Source organism: Erithacus rubecula, assembly GCF_903797595.1.
Source record: "Erithacus rubecula genome assembly, chromosome: 2".
Taxonomy (NCBI): domain Eukaryota; kingdom Metazoa; phylum Chordata; class Aves; order Passeriformes; family Muscicapidae; genus Erithacus; species Erithacus rubecula.
Window position 1 is genome coordinate 16,085,648 of NC_136685.1, and position 17,783 is coordinate 16,103,430.

The following is a 17,783-nucleotide window of genomic DNA, read 5'->3' on the forward strand; positions in this document are numbered from 1 at the left end:
CATGCAGGGGGCTGGGCAGCAGCAATATATGAACTGCCATCCTGAATAAATCTCTGTGCTATCAAGTCCAGGTTACCACTGCCACACATCTCAGAGGATGGGAAAATAATGTGTCACTGGACAGCTGTAACAGAACCTGCACACAGACCTTCATTCCAGCTACTTCATCTCTATCCCACAGACCTTTGGATTCCTATAGTGAGCTAAAGAAAGATTTCCAGATCCCTTGAGGTATGAACAAGTTTATCCATCTTAGCTCTCTTTGGCTCCCTTTTTGTGTATTTTAACAAGAACATGGTGTAACTCATGTGTTTGCTGGCTAGAGTGGTCTCAGGTCAATGTGAACAACACCTGAGATGGCTTTGGTATCCTGGTCTTAAAGGTGAGCATTCCAAAAGTTTTATTGATGCAACTGTGACAATTAAGATAAGGTAAAAAATTTAAATTTGCACTTTAATGAGGCTAAAGATTGGCTTGAAAACAAACTTGCTTGTGCTCTCTGGACCTGTAAAATAGCTCCTTCTATCCCTTCTTTCCTTGACTGTCAAGGACTTTATGGGTTTAAACCATCTCCACACAGCCTCCTCTGCACTCCTAGTAGAGTCCTCTGTCCACTGATACTGAAATCTGGCGTGTGTGTATGTTCTTCATTTTTTTTCTGGGGTGCACAGCATGGTAAAACTAACCAGTTCTGATGGATGCCTCTCCTTGTTACCTCTATTTCCTTGGTTTTTACTTGCTGCAAACCCATGGCATTGTTTTAGGAGTCAAACCAGTAAAGACCTGACCTAACAATGACATAAAGTGGGGGTAGGGGTATCAGCAAGTTTGGCAAGTTGACCCAGACTACTGAAGGTCAGATGAATGCCACCACCACCACAAAGAATATCTGGAGTGGTGGTAGAGCAGGGATGCATGTTCTTGGTTGAGCATCTCTGAACTACAGACTTCAGGAGGGTAGCTGACCACTGTCTGTCCTTCCCCAGCTGTCATAGCCTCCCTCCTACCTCAGAGGTTGAGCTGCTCTTGGAGAATGGTATGGCCTCTCAGGACCATCCCAAACCAGCAGCCATGCTCCTGGTTCCTATTTGTCCACTGAACTGTGCATTGAAAAACATATGTACATCCATTTGGATGGGTTTGCCTGTTATGGTGTAACCTCTCTTTTGCAGCCATCATCTTGGCTTCCATTGCAGTCAGAAAGCAGCATTAAAGCACTGTGACTATATGGGTAGTACAAGAGAAATCACAACAGAAAAATGTAATTTGCAATCAGGTCTATCTGTGGCGTTCATTCAGGGCGTTTATTTCTATCTTTGTTTTTTAACGTTTAGCCACAATCTTTAGTGATTAATACAAATTTCTGCTAGAAAGGAGAAATAGGGGAAAAAAAAATCAGCATAAATTTGCCTCAGTGTAAAATTTATACTCCAATGAATTACTATTATGCTGCAGACAGCAATAACAGCAAGTAAGCCATTCAGTATAATTACAATGCTGATGGTTATTGTTCATTTCTGTTCACCAAAACAAAGAAAATCAAAAAACTGCCCACTCTCTTCAAACCCACCTCATATCAAAGCCCTTGGGCTTCATTCCCAACCTGCACCTGCCTGACACCAGTGTGGGCCATTGATTTCCATGAGGAAACACTCAATTTGCATCGGTGCCTATGACTGAAAAACAGGTCCCGGCTTTTTGCAAGGTTTGGCATACTGTCTTGAAATCAGACAAAATTAGCCAGAATTTGTGAATTGGTTATTCTTTGCCTGCTGAAACGAGGCAATGTCTGCAAGCGCTGCTTTGAGAATCTGTTCTTTTTGTCTGAGAACAGATGTCTGGGAGGGGTTTTGGCAGGACCCACTCTGTCAAACAGTCCAGCTTTGACAGTTACTTGCTTGAGGGACAGCTAAAATGCAAAGCGTTTCTGATCAGAATATCATATTCATCTGGAAGTTAATTACTGTGTCTGCCTTGGTATAAATAATTAATTATGCAAAACCCACACAGCTGTGGCTGGACAGAGTTAAGTGACTTGCTGTCACTGTCTCACGGTTCTGGAAAGGATGAAGGGATTTGGAAAATAAGCTCTTTAACTCTTGGGCCACACTATTGTGATAGCCCCTCCCTGATCAGAAGAGAATATGATTATCACTGAGCATGCTCTTCTTTGCAAAAGGACATTTCCCAGTTTAGCCTGTTCAGGCCCCAGTAATAATCTCTTCTCAATGCTCTGGCTGTGTCAAGCTAAGAAGCCAAACACTGATTGTTTTAGAGGAATGAATTTGCAAAGCCTCTGTGACTGCACAGTCATGCTCAGAGCAATCATTAGCCAAAGCAACATCTCCATCCAAGTGTGGATGTGTGCATGGGAGTGAGCAGGGGTGCAACAATCAACCTGCCCTGTTTTATAGGACACCAAGGTAAAGGGAAGGCCAAGTTTACAGAAATGATGAATATTTCTGACAGCCACAGTCCAGCACCTGATTTTCTGAAAAATGGGCAGGGTCATGGTTTCACACTGGCAAATGCACAATATTTTTGGAAGGCAAGGGTGGAGAAAATGTCTTGCTGTACTCTCCTTTATGGTATGTATTCTCCAGTAGATTATGGATTTTGAATGTACAAACAGAAGTATCAGCCCAGACTCATTTACAATAAGAGGTTTTCTGCATGTAAACTCTGGTTTGCCAAAACGTTTTTTTGCCTGTAGCATTAGTAAATGAAACACAAAAAAAAAGCTTGGTAAATGTGTCAAATACCTTAATGCAGGCAAACACTGCTGAAATTACTGCAAGAAAATACAACCCAGAGGACATATTTTGTACCTTCAAAGGATCAAACACACCATAATTAATAGAATGGTAGGGATCTCAACATGTATTTTATTCCTTCCTTTAAGTAATGTAAAGCTGTGTAAGCATCTATCTACTCCAACAGGAAGGGAAAAAAATTAGTCTGTGAAAGCATTAATGTAGAAGGTACTTATCTGTGACTCTTTCCAGGATTTGGCTATATTATTAAAACAAACTGAGTTTTACATATTGAATTTTATATACAAATTTTCATCCTCCAAGGATCCCAAAATACATTAAAAATTATAGTAGAGATTTTAAGCAAGTGCAGATATAATGTTAGACATTGTAAAATGTGAAAAAGAAATGTAGTAGGAAAACGGCTTATCCTTTCAAATAAATGTTACAGACCTCCTACCTACCACCTGGAAGGGTATTGCTGACAGACATGACAGGACATTGGCTCAAACAAAACTATTTTTTCTTCCACTGTGCCATTTCCCCCATGTGCTGGATGCAATCTAAACTCCGTGTTTGATTTTGTGTTCTTGCCACAGAAATTCAGATTATAGCCCTGATCTGTGTAAGGGTACTGTCACAGAAACACTTGGACTGTTTCTCCAGCAAGAAGCAAGGCTCCAGTTGAAGGTCCAGGCAGTGGCTTGGGATCCTTTATGCCATTTAATTGTTGACACTCACCTTGGCATAGCTTTGGTCCTACTAGATATTTGCTTTCAGTTCAGGTGCCACCCTGAGCTAAGGACTTTTCATAACAGGCAACATTCATGAGGCTGCCCAGATTTCTAGAAGAAATCTGTCTGGCTGTGTGGTGCCTGTTGTCAGCACCAAAGGATGGACCAGGCTGGGGAGCAGCCCTGGTCCTATTGAGGCCAGTGACAGTTCAGCCACTGGCTGTAATGCAAGTGTGACTATCTATCAGTAAATAAATTCTACCACTGAACAGAAATGATTGCATGTGGATTGTCTTTAGTTTAAAAATTCAACTACAAACATCATCAAAAGCTGTGATAAAACTCAGAGGCCTCATATGACCTCTGCCAAAGGCTGTAAGAAAAGGTGTTAGTGTTGAATTAATGCTGCCAAAATTGACACCTGAAAAGCACACATAATTATTTGTGTTGAAGAATTCCCTTTCTGAAGAGTTCTGATGTGTCTGCATGCTGTCATTTCTGACAATGGCAACACCTCAAATACCTGTAAGCATTGTTCAGCAGTCATCTTCTAATTTATTTTAAATGTCACTTTAAATTATTAGTAAGATGGACAGGAAAACAAGAAAGAAAAACTGAAGTTTGAGGATACAAAACTACAGTCATGGAAAGATTCTTTTTGTTTCAAGATTATTCCTAAGCTCCTTCATGGAATTGAAAAAAAAAAAGTCAAGATGTCTGTTTGTCCTTGTTTTGTCAGTGGTGACAAGCATTGCTAATAAAGGTTCTCATTGGAAAGCAATTATTTATCCACAATTTTCTTGAATCCTGGATACGCCACTGTTGTTCTGAGTCTAGCAAGATGGAGGCAATTTTCCCCATGGCAGTGCTGTGCTCTGCACTGGTGGCTGGAAAGGTGCTGATCCCACACCAGTGCTTTGGTGTCTGCTGAGCAGTGCCAGAACCATCAGTGCTGCCTCCCCAGCTCTCCATCCTCACTGGTAGCTGGGGTGGGCAAAATCTTGGGAGGGGATGCAGCCAGATCAGCTAACTCACTCTGACTGCAGTGATATTCCTTGCCTTATGATGTCTGCTCAGCCATGAAAACTAAGAGGAAAGAGGAGAGGAGGCATTTAATTTACTGTTTCTGTTTGTCTTTGGGAGAAGCCCCTTCATGCATTGAAGCCCTGCTTTCTGTGAAGCAGATGGACATCTCCTGTTGATGGGAAGAGGAGAATTCATCTTTGCTTTCATGCATGTGCTTTGCTTCTGCTTTATTAAATTAGTGGAGTTTTTTGATCCACAAGGTTTTGTTCATCTTATTTTCTTTCCCCTGTCCTGAAGAAAATGGGAGTGAAAGACCAGCTTTGGAGACACCTGATATCCAGCCAAGGTCAACTCACCACTGTCCTTTTTTGCTGTCCAATATGGGACACGAGGAATTTGAGATAACAACAGTAATAGAGAGAGGTAACAGACAAAACATGAACTGAACACACCCAGAGAGTGAAAAGTGGAATAATCGTGGAGAATTTCTGTCATTGAAATCATGGTGAGATAAATTATTTGCTTTTGCGTCATTATGATAATGTTCTTGTGATTTTGGTGTGGGGAATTATTTTTTGTTGGTGTGAGTGAAGCTTGTAAGTATTTTGTGATGAATGTAGATTTTATTGCTAATTCTTAAAGACTTTCTTTAGAGATGTAAGGTGTGCTATGTTTTGGGTTTGTGTAATTTGGTAGTGGGGGAGCTACAGTGGTGACTTCTGTAAGAAGCTTCCAGAAGATTTCTCCATGTCCAACAGAGCCAATGTCAACTGCCCAGCTGAGAAGTGCAATGACAAACTAGCTTTGGTAGGCACCCAGAATCCAATCAAGGTCAACCCATCACACTGGTACTTCTTGAGATTCTCATATTCTAGGCAGATTCCACTAAGTTTTGTCACCTCAAAGTGTTCATCTTTGCTGGCACCTCTCAGCCTACTCCTCTTTCTCCTTCTCCCCCATTTAGTCTTTTCACATCCTTTTTTGTCTGTGTACCTGTGCTCATTTATCTTCTTTCCTCATCCCTAGGCAGAGGTCTCCCACCATTCCTTCCCCTCGGGGCAGTGCCTTAGCACAACCTCTTTGTTCTCTCACCCTTCTCCCCTTTAGTCTTTCCTCTTTTGCAGAGCAGCCATGCACACCAGGCACCATCCATCATCCATGCAGACTCAGCAATGCCAGACCTGCCTTCTCTGATATTCCTGTTTAAATCACACCATCCTGACATCCCCCTAAATGGATCAGTACCTGTTCCCTGCACGCAGATCTCCCTGTGCTACATCCCTAACAAAGGCTCTGCAGATACATGTGAAGAAAGGGAGGGTTACAGTGGCAGGCACTGATATGGATTTTCTGCTTTATTTTGTTTTGTTTTTTTTCAGTCTATATCATTGAAGAAATCACCAAGTGTATTTCTATATTTAGCATAACTATCCATAAATTTCTAGATAAATTTCTCACATACACATATATGTATGTACATATATATATAGACACATATATATATACACATGGATATGCACACATATATATTTCATACTCTCAGTATTCCCGGAAGGCCATTTAGCTAGTCTGTAGCAGGACTCCTGTATTTTAGTTAAAGGAAAAAAGAAATTTAAAAAAGAGATTGAGCTGAAAGTTACTGATGAGTTAACATTTCTGCAGTTTCCAAGTTCAGCACTTAAATCTTTCCCATTTCTCACAGAAGATTTCTTCAGCGTTTTGTGGAACTGAGTTCAAGTTCCCCATTTGTACATGATTTAAACACCAAGGTTCTGAGGCAAAACTAAATCTTCTGACTTACTGAGATGCTATGACAATAAGGCTATATTACTGCCCAGCAAAATAAAACAAACTGTAGATAGGCAATTCAGTTTTTACACCCTCTGTGATTTGGGGTGCAATTTCAGGAGTTTATCCAGAGTAGCATCCATTCTAAAGCTATATCCCATTTTACTCATTTCTTTCTGATGTGTATTTAAGTCAGTGGAGTAAGGTAAAATGTGTAATCTGTGCCTGGGTTTGAAACTCACATATTTCTGTTGGGCAAAAGTTCAAGTTTTATGCAGGCAGCAGATTTATCTTAGCACTTAGAGGGATCTCCACTTGCTCAGAATTGTATGTAACAATTCTGGTTTTCTACAATACAGTCGAGGTCATTTTCCCTCCATATATTTTAATCCTTGCATGTTTCCTAGAATTGTCTCAGGTCCTTTGGAATAAGAAAATGTAACATCTCATGTTCAGTCCCCACAGACCTCCTTCATTATATGGTTCTTCCCCCACACCTTGACCTGTGGAGAGCTTTACCTAACTCACCTCTAAGGGAAATGGCCTTAAATTTACAGGAATCCACTGCTGTAGTGCAGCAGATCAATGGGGTCACTGTCCATGCATGCAGACAGATTAGGCTAAAGACAAGTGTCTTCCCTGGAGTTACATGATGGGTAAATCTGCCTCATCCTTAAAAACAAGCCCTGGGAAATCCTTTCCATCAGTGTCCCTTACCTGAGCACAAGATCAGGAACTTGTGTGGGATCTCACTAATACTTATTTCAGGAACATTATCTTGTATTTCTAGGACGTTCTGATAAAGTGACTTCAGCATGTTACACATTATTAGCAAAAAACCCACTGTGCCTTCCCAGTCAGAAACCTCAGCTCAGAACTCCCAGCAGGAGCAGGGCAGGTCACTGCATCACTATTAACCAACAGCTGACAGCTAATTGATTTTACACTTGTGTATCAAGGCCTGCAAACCATAATTTAAAAGCTAATTTGTTCCATACTTTTAATATCATAGGCAGTTTTGTATCCTGTCCTACAAAGCCTGAGCTAATCACAGTCCATCATTTTTACTGCTGTTGGCCCCAAAACTGGTCTTTTGTACATTCATACTTGGTGACACTCTTATCTCTTAACCCAAATGTGAGAAGCAGCCCTCCAGCACCAGTTGTCTGGTGGATACATCAAGGGAGAGTTTTCAAAACTGAAGCCACTATAGGGTAGTTTTAATGAGGCTGTGTTTGCTAAAGCATGACTGACAGAAATAATAAGTTAGCATTTGTGAGGGAACCCTCAGAAACTGAGCTTCAGCAGGCAAAAAGCCAGTAGAAATTGTTGTGCTGTTGAAAATAAGCGAGCTTTAGAGCTCCTAAAATAGCTCTCCTAGCTCAGCCTAATGCAATTAAAGCTACTGATGTACATAATATGAAAACTGGGAGCTCTTCCTGTTAATAACCACTGTGTAACCAAGGTAATCCATTTCATTAATTTAATATACACTTTTGTATCCCCTGATAATAGGTACATAATTAAAGGGATAGGCTTTGCATTCCAAAATTAAGGTTTGTAAAGGGCAGTTTTATAAAAATAAGGCATTTTGCTTAATTTTTGCTCAATGGTTAACACTTTTTTATTTTATTAAAGTATCAGTACTAAAATTCAGAAAACATCAATATAGGTATGGATCAATTCTATCAATAGCAAGGCATGATGCCTGGTAAAGATGAAAAGAAAATAATAAATTATTGTATAATATGTGGCTAATGTGGTTAAAAATACATACTGAAGTTGAAAAAGGTCCATATTTAATTCAGTATTTTATATTATGCTGATGTAAAAATACTAAAAAGATTGACATTCTTTTATTTTTCAGAGTATTGATCAGAAATTAAGGAAAGGTGATTGCTATTTTGTATTTCTCAACATCTTTGACCAGAACCTAAAATTACATGAAAACCAAGAAAGCAGATTTTTAGTAGGTATAAAAGAGACATTTAAAGGAAAAATGAAACTGAAGAAGTTATGTTTAACAGTTTAGGAGACTAGGTGATTGATTAGAAAAATATTAAACTGAGAAACAATACTCCCTCAATTGATTATTCTGGGAAAACAGGAAAAATTCTATATTTGTTTATTCCACATAGTTAATATATGTGTGTGTGTATATATATATATGTGTGTGTGTGTGTATATGCAAATATATATATTTTTACAGAGATTCATGTCTTGTGAAATTGTATGGGTAGGACAAAGAAAAATGTGTAGTGTACAAGCAGGAGTAGAGATGTGTAACCATAGGAAGATAATATGTAATTATAATGAAAATAAAGGGGCAAAAATGGACGTTCAAGAAAGCTAAATATTCATGAAATCAAATGATTTGAATAGTTAATTATTAGAGGGGGAATATATATACCAGGACTCAGAAACCATGGTAGTGTTGAACTGCATGGATTTCAATTTGTGATTTTGTAACAGGTGATAATCACAATATCACTTGTAATACGTGATATTATATATCACATTATATAACAATAAGTGAAAACATTCCCTCATAAAGATGAGGGCATCTGAAGGCCAAGTTCATTCCTATACCATCTTTGCAAATGAATAGAAGCATTTAATATATATTTTTTAAATTTTTCTTTCCCACAGCTGAATTGAGAAATAAAAATGCAGTTCTTTATGGTTATTTGCTAGCAATAAGCCTTATTAACAGCTTCTGAATACTGTGGTGGAAGTGTCAATGAGGAAAAAACTTGGGCACTAATGGAAGTATTAATATATGTAATATATTTAAAAGTAAACTGAAACAGGATTTCCTGGAATACCAATTGTTTAAAGGGTACAGAAGGAAGGACCTCCCTATGGTTGATTTTGTTGCATTTTGCTTTCAGTTAAGAGTCTTGTCAGAGGAACTACCAAAGACAAGACCAGGTTTTGCTTACCCAGTGCTTCCATACGTCACCTAATCTATGTGATTTGAGAGATAATTTTCTCTCTTTCTTTTTTTTAGGGAGTTTAAAATTATACTTTGGAATAATTAAAATTATACTTAAGGAATAATTGAAACTACTTCCTTTCTTCCCTCTTGTTCTTTCCATATTTTTACCTTTGTCTTGAAGAAGATGAGGTTTTCAAATTTCTTCTGTGTGATTGTCTGTACAAGAATCAGGATCACACTGTCAGTGAAGAATCTGGATGCTAAACTTTTGTTAAATTTCATATAATCAATGGTTATCCTATGCTACCTACCAAGATCTCAATGTAAGGCCTGCCTCTCCTTGAGGGTATCAGCAGCTCCTCCTAGTTCAGTGTTGTTAGCAAATTTGCATAGTGTGCACAAAACTCCTTTATCCAGGTCATTTGTAGGAGTCCAGGGTTTCTCCCTGCCTCCTTTAGGGATGCAAAAATCCCTCTGGCAGACCCCTCAGAGACCCCCGAGTGCTGCCCAGGAGCTGCAGGGGCTGGATTTGGCTCCTTGGGAGAATCTGCCTACATTGAGAGAAGAGACACAGAAAATAATGATGAGTAGAATGTAAATTAAAATGTTAGAATGTAGTATAAGTAGGTTTTTGGATTGTTTATATTAAGGGCCATGTGGCCAAAATGGAAGATCCTGGGTGTGGTGGGCTTCTTCCTCCTTCTTCTTCATGTCATCCATGCTGAAGATGCACCCTGGGAACCACAGATTGGACGAGGAAAGAACTGGACATTGTAAAAAGGTTGCATGGCATTGGAAAAAAATTGTAAATATTGTATACGTAGTTTAGAGTATTAAGACCTTGGCACAGCCCTCCCAAAAGACCTTTCTGCAATGGTCGACCTGCAGAGCGGACCCATGCTGGGCTGGCAGAAACATTTTTAAGATAAGATAAATAAACAGCCCTGAAACAACACAAGGTCGTTTCAAGCTGCTTTCTTGCTGGTGCCTCCAAGAGAACCCAGACTTTTTACCACCTTCATGTCCTTTCTAGGGAAGTCTCAAGCCTGAAGAGACCCTCAAAGACAGGACAGTCACTGATAAAATGTTGTAGAGACCTCTCCCTAAAATTGATCCCTGGGGATCACCAGTGGTGACTGGCTCTCAGACTGATGTCCCAGTAAAGCAGCACTCAGTCCATCCTTCCAGCCAGTGACCACCCTCCACATGGTGCATGTCTAGCTGGATTTTCTTCAGAAGGATACTGCGACAGACGGTATACAAAGCTTTGCAAAAATTAAAATAAACTTCTCACACCTACTGGCTTGTTGTATTTTGTTCAGTTTCCTGATACATCATGATTTTTCTAGTGCTTTAACCTCAACAAAAATCAAGATTCACTTAGAGTTCTTAGGACAACCTGTTAACTTTGCCAGTTAGTGTACAGGAGGGTAAAAAATTTATGAGGTAGGAACTAGATCTGTATTCAGTCAGCTCATTAACTGATATCATTATCAAACTGATACAGGAATCATTAAAAATGTATTGGATGTAAATAGCTTTCAATCTATATTCAGTTGGCTGGATTTACACCAGTAGTGCTAATATATACTCTAAGCCATCTGTTCCCTTAATGAATAGTAGTAGCTGTATGCACAATTCTTGCTTTCATGAACACAAAGTTGGAATAATAATTAAGGGCATGTAAAGCACGGGAAAAAAAAAAAAAATTCACATTTAAGGTACCTAGGTATGAACATAAATTTGCTATCTCTTAGAGGTATGGGAAATTCCTCCTGGATCATAAATTGTCTGTTGAAACTCTGCCTTGGCCCCAGGAGAAGACAACCTTGCTGTACACTCCATCCCAAAGCAGAAGAGTCTCAAGCACTATTTACTTCTACCAGATGTCTGAAAATCTTCCAGTTTATATGGCTGTGGTCTGACATGGGCTATAAGACCTTTTGGGTAAGGCTGAAAAGGGAGAAGAGAATGGACCTTCCCAAACCAGTAATTCCTTGCCTGAATCTCCAGAGCAGGAGGAGGAGCGAGCCTACTGACCACCCATCCTCTGTCCCAGCTCTATTTTCCTTCTTCTAGCTGGGACTCACACTCACAAACAGGCAAACTGCTCTTTGATATAAATCACTAGGAAGGATCAACTTTATTTCAGCTTCCCATTCCTACATTTATTCCAATACAATAAAGAAATGAAGTCTCTTCCTCATTATCCCCATTCTGTATAAAGAAAATAGAAACCAAACAAAACAGCTGAAAAAAATCTGAAAAAGTAAATCCAAGCCCAGAAAACCTGACATCTGAAGAAACAGAGGCGGCAGGAAAAGCCCTGAGCAGTATGAGTTTGGCTTACTTTTTAAATACAAGCTGCATGATATATTTTCTTTATGGGTAGAAATTATTATTGTGTTATTTTGTTCAGCTGGCCTTCTTCCACTTCCACTGATAGGGAGCAGTTTAAACTTGTTCATGTGTAGATTTCTTTGCAACTTCTGAATGTGTTATTACTGTGAAAAAAAATTAATTTCTTTCACTTGAATGAAAAGAATTCACTTTTGCAAGATTTTTCTATAATAGTTGTTCTAAAGCCCACGTGCTGTTGGGTTGCCAGGTGCTGATTTTCCACACAGTGGTACTTACTGTGTAGCATGAAACAGGTGCAGTCCTAGGGGTGTATAAACTGAGAGCATTGGTATGCATTCATGTAGGGAAAAGTACAAAGAACTGCACTTCATACATTTGAGTGAGGAATCAATAAAATGTTTACAAACTCTGGATGTGTCATTGGATGGAAATGAAAATGAGAAGAACTTTCTGAAAAATTGAACTGGGAATATTTGGCACAGTTAAAGTCTGGGTTTCTATCCTTCTAGTCTTCAGAGGTGAGCTTTTCCTATGGTGCTGAGATACATCAGTAAGCTGCAATTATGTTGTCACTAGATTTATAAATATTAAAATAAAAGTTGCTGCAAGTGTAGGAGTTGACTGCATGTTGAGTCCTGGCTTTTAACATTCAGTTTATCTGTGCACAGGAATTATATTCCAAATCAGACCTATGGTCCCTTGAAATAGTCAGTCATAAATAGAAGAGGAATCCTGCAGGTATGAAGTGTGGAAAAATCCATCTAACTTAGCTTTTTGCTCTTCACCTTGAATAGCTAAAGCATGACATATTCTGAAAGAGAATTTATTACTTAAAAAATGTACATATGGTACTTTTGTTTTTATTTCTCTGTTCTTCCATATACTTCATTTCAATCATTTCCTGTGAGTTCTTTTGCTTCCTTACCTGCTGATAATTACCAATTATTACTGAGAGGTGAACACATGGAAAAGAGTTAGAAAACACAACAAATGGAACTAACAAAAATGCCCAAAACTATTCTGATTTTTTCAAGGAGAGAATTACATATCAGGTATGATCCATTGCATTCATTATCTCACAACAAAGAGGTAAATGCCAGTCTTGAGTAATGATGAATCCTTTTATTTTTAAGTACACAATTATATTATGTATTATACCGTGCAGATAATGGTTTGTGGAGCAAGTGGCCATCTGCCATGCAGGAGTCACACACAAGTCAGAGCTTCTCTGACCCTACTTCAGAAGCAAGTATAGATACTGCTAGGAGATCAAGGGCATCTCTCTTCTCATGAAAGCTTTTGTCAAAGCAGGGGCAAGGCAACCAACCCCAAAAGAGGGTGATGCTACTTAGCAAGATAATCAAACAGAATGTCTTTGTAATAGGCAGGTCTACTTGACCCCTCTGAGAAATAAAGGTCTGAATCTAATTCACTGCATCAACTGCTTTCACTAAAATGATGAAAAATGTATTATAAAAAGCAGTTAGCTCCAGAAGTATCACCACAAAGTCTCAGACATCTGCTTGCAAGTCCAAACATGCACAGTTCTGTTAGTTATAGCATTTTGCCCTCTCTCACTAGCTGATTAGACTGGAAGTGTTGCAGAACCTTCTTTTGCCACATCCTCTTCCTAACCCTAGCAGTGCTATTGGCATCTTGATTACCACCAGTTCCCTTTCTAGTTCATTTTAGCCTGTTGAGGGTTCCCTGGGGAAAGCACAATCCTTTGCTGTTTCAGGATGGCTCCCCTAATCCCAGAGTGTGTTATAAGGTAAGAGTCACTGTATCTCTGGGACTCAGCTACAGTCTTTATAGGAACTAAATAGGCAAAAAGAGGCTGGTCAGTCACCTGAGGTGTGCATATGACTTCAACCCATTTCTGAACATATTCTCTACTTTCTTTACAGAGACAGGTGCAAACAGACACGGGGATCAATGGTTTTCCTTCCAGGAACATACTGGAGGCAACTCACTTTTCTCATGGAAAAAGCAAAAGCAATTTTCAACAATATTCCATAGAAGGCAAAGTCTGGGATAGGACAGAGAATTGTCATTGGCTGGTTTGTACTAACTTCCTGATCTGTAAGGCAACAACTAACAGCTCTTATGATGCTTTGCTGCGTGCTCCTTAACATCCACTGAAGTGTTCATCAAGCACTGAGTTGTATTCTCTGGGAAGGCCCCAAGATCTAGGGAAAGTATAGGAAATGTACAGCCCAAGGCTGAAACAAATTATGAACTAAAAAGCTGGAGTCTTGGCAAGAGGAAAGAGTGGTGAGGAGGCATTTTGTGGGAGCCTGGGTTTGGTATGGAGGATCTATCAGTAATGTGTCCTGGTTTCAGGGCTTGCTAGTGGGAAATGGGATGTGTGGCAAATGGATAAGAGAAGTAAGGAAACAGAGAAATGGAATGTCAGAAGGAGGACGGGTGCATGGCTGGGCCATCATTTTGACTAAGCAGAATGAGCAGAAGAATGTGGAAGACTTACAGGGTTATAGATAGAGATGAGGAATGAAGTGGGCTCTTGAGTGTCAGGTTAGTACAGATAGTCTTTTCTTGATTTGCTCAGTTTTACTTCTAAAGAAGCATTAGACTCATTAGCCTGTCTTTCTTCCCAGAACTCAGACCTGTTAATTTCAACTCTGAAAAAAAAAAAGCAACTTAGAGTTACTCTTAGATATTTCTCTATTAGCAGCTCAATGTGCATCAGTAGCCAAAATGTTATCATCATGCTGGACACTGTCAGGTCAAGTATTCAGAATAAAAGTGAAGACACCATTTTGACACTACAAAAAAACATTGATTTGCATCTCTGGCAGCTACATCTCAAAAGGAATATGATGGAGTTCAAAAAAGGCATAGGGAAAGAGCTAAAATTGTCAAGAGAATGAAGCAGCTGTCTTGAGAAGGGGAACTGAAAGCAAGCTGCATGGGGATACAAAGAAAGTTTACAGAATCACAAAAGCAATGGACAATCTGAGTTAACTGCTGCTCCAGTTCTCACTCAATAGAACTAGAAAGGAGTAATTTTAAAACAGATAAAAGGAAGCACATCTTTACACAGTGGGTAGAAAAGTTTTGGAATTTGCTGCTACAAGAGATTGTAAAGCAGATTGTAACGGCAGGGCCAAGGAGGATTTAGACAGATTTATGGACAGCAGGTTCTGATATGGATGCTAAAAGAACTAAGAAAAGTTGCATGCTCTAATTTCCCTAATACAGCATTTTGAGATGCTGGGGAAATATGACAGGAACAAAGAACAAAATATGGCCAGGCTCATGTGCTGACCAGACTGACTTCCAGAATATAATTACATTTAGCTGCAGCAAAAGTGCAGCATATATGTTGAGTATATATGCACATATAAGCTGTTTGCAGGTGTTTGTGTGCCTGTGTTTGTAATTCACTCAGTCTGTTAGCATATTCTCTTGCTATTACTCATGTGGAGTAGCCTGCTTTACAAGTTGGATGAACCTGATAACCTTGTGCCATGAGGGATGGACAGCTTGGTGGAGGGGAAGAGCACTGGGTGCCATTTATTTTCACTTTAGTGAGATTTCTGACACTGTCTCCATGACATTCTTATAGAAAAGCTCACAGGGTATGGTTCTGGAGGGTGGACAGTAGGGTGGATTGAAAACAGACTGAGCAGCCAGGCCAGAGGACTGTGATCTTTGCTGCAAAGTCCAGCTGGGGACATGTCAGGTGGAAAACTTGGTTACTGTGTAGTGCATGGGACAGAGCTCTGTAGTTAGATGATGTTCAGATGCTTTTTCCCCTTGACTGTTTCCTTCCCAGGCAGTGTTTGTAGTAAGATCTCTTCAGACACAGGAAAAAGACAGAGGAGTGGATGACAGAAACATGAAGGTCAGACTCTTGTTCCAGAATTATAGCAGTCACCAGTCACTCTAATTCAAGATGATAAAAAGTTATGATGCCCTGGCAGATGGATTGTTCCAGTCACATCCTATCACCAGGAAATCAATTGCATAATCAAATCTTATTCATTTTCTCTGGCATTTAATCACAGTCATCCATTGCCTGATCTTATGAAACTAAGGAAAAAATACAGTCACAATTACATATTACTAGTAAACAAATTATTCTAGGAGTAGTTATTTAAGTGCATTTTTCTTAAAAATACAAGGACCAAAATATGTATTTTTATACACTCTTAAATCTTTGATTTTCAGAGAGTTCTTACTCATGAAGGTTCAAAACTTACTTGGAGTTAGCTAAAGTTAATTCTGTCCTCAGCTGTCTGCCCTATACCTCCCCTGGAGGTCAATGCTTACATACCACAAAGGCAGCTCCTGAATCAGCAGTTCTGAATTGTCATTGTTTTCAGGCTGGAATAATAAATAAAAAAGGAATTGCAGTTTCTTTTTTTATTTTGCTATTTTTGGTTCTAATTTGGTGTGTGTTATGCAGGTGTCTCGAGTTGGAGGGGAAAGATGGTAGGCAGCTGCAGAAAGGAATGCTCCAGGTTCTTCCCAAAGTACATCAACCCTGCTGTAAATCAGAGCCTGAAGTCAAAGCTGAATGAAAGCTAGCAGAAGAACAAAATGAACAGACGTAAAAAAAATGTCAAGCTCTATTCTGAATAAATGGGTTTCTCTGCAGCTTGGCTGCAGTGCAAGAGGCATGCTTTGGAGAAGACAGTTCCCTACTGGAAATAGGTGACATGTCAAAACACATTCAGTTCTGAGGATGAGCAAAGAGAGATGAGCAAAGAGAGAAAACAAATGATCCAGGAAACTATCATATTACTGCTAATTGGAGGAGATCAGCTTGGAAGAATTTTTTGATTCTTTTTCTACTCAAGCAAAGCTTATTTTTGTTTGTAATCACTGAATAGTGGATTCTGATTTGAGAAGGTTTTTGATTTGATGCATGCTTGTATGATTTAAACCCTGGACTCTGTGAGGCTATGAAAAATGCTGCCATCACCTCACCAGGAATTTCCTGTAATGTATAAACACTTGACTTCACGCTAACCTTGCCTCCTGCCTGTCCCACATCCTTACATGCATATCAATGTCTGCTGAAAAGGGCACTGCTGTATACCAAGTCCTAGTCAACAGGCCAAAATGACCAAGGCCTAAGGATTACTGCAACACTGGTAATCAATACATATTGAGTGCAATCCCCTGCTCTAAATGCAACAGGGTTAATATGTGTCTACAGAAAACAATGCTCTGAAACACAATCTCTTCAGTGAGGGAGGGGAGGTAGAAATGTTTGCTTCAGCAGCTGCAGATAAAACCTGTGGGAGGCAAAGCTTTAGCTTTTACCCAAATTTGGCCTGAAGCATTCTTGATTTGCTAAGTGTGCTGTGCATTAGAGACAGCTTTGCTGCTGACAAGAGAAATACCACATATGATGACAAGTTTCTGAGCTCCCAAAAGTCTTTGTTTGATGTTTTACTCAGAGATGGCATGTGAAGCTCCTCATGGTCCCATCTATTAGACCTTTGGTTTTGCTTTTTATGCTCTGTATGCAAGACTAAGCACATGCAGGATGGAGGAAAGGAATTCAATTTAATAGCTGGCCAAATGCCCTTTTCTCTTTTGAATAGGCAGTGATGCTATCTAGAGATGAAAGGTGACACTTAAACAGAGCAGCAGCACTACCTTTAAAAGTCTGAAATTCTTGTAACTTTGCTTGATGGCAAAAAGAAAAACCTTTCCCACCCCCCTGTTTTACATGATTTACAGAGTGAACTCTTAGTACAACTTAAGATCCTGAGTGAAAAACCCAGTGCTGAGAGACAGTGTGCCAAACCCTCTGACTAAGCTGGGGTAGTCAGCCAAGCTCAGTATCTGCCGGCTGATGATGAATGGTGACGTCTCAGAGCTTCTCAACATCTGTCTGCCTACTTCACTTCTAATTGCACCCCTGCAGATAACTGGGAAGGGGAGAATGCTAGATTTCACAGAAGCAGTATAATGTGACTTATTCATGAGTGTGAAGAATTCGGTAGGTATGTCTGTGCTGTGTTTTCAAGCACACCTTCAACAGATGTCCAGCTCTCTACAGTTGGCATGCCTGGTTCAGGATTACTGGCTGTCTCAGCCTCTTTGCAATTATACAGGAAAGTTATACTTTTGCTTGTCACCGTGGTTTTACTGAATTCCTCAGTGGGAGGAGTCAGCAGAAATGCTGCTTCTTATCAGCCAGAA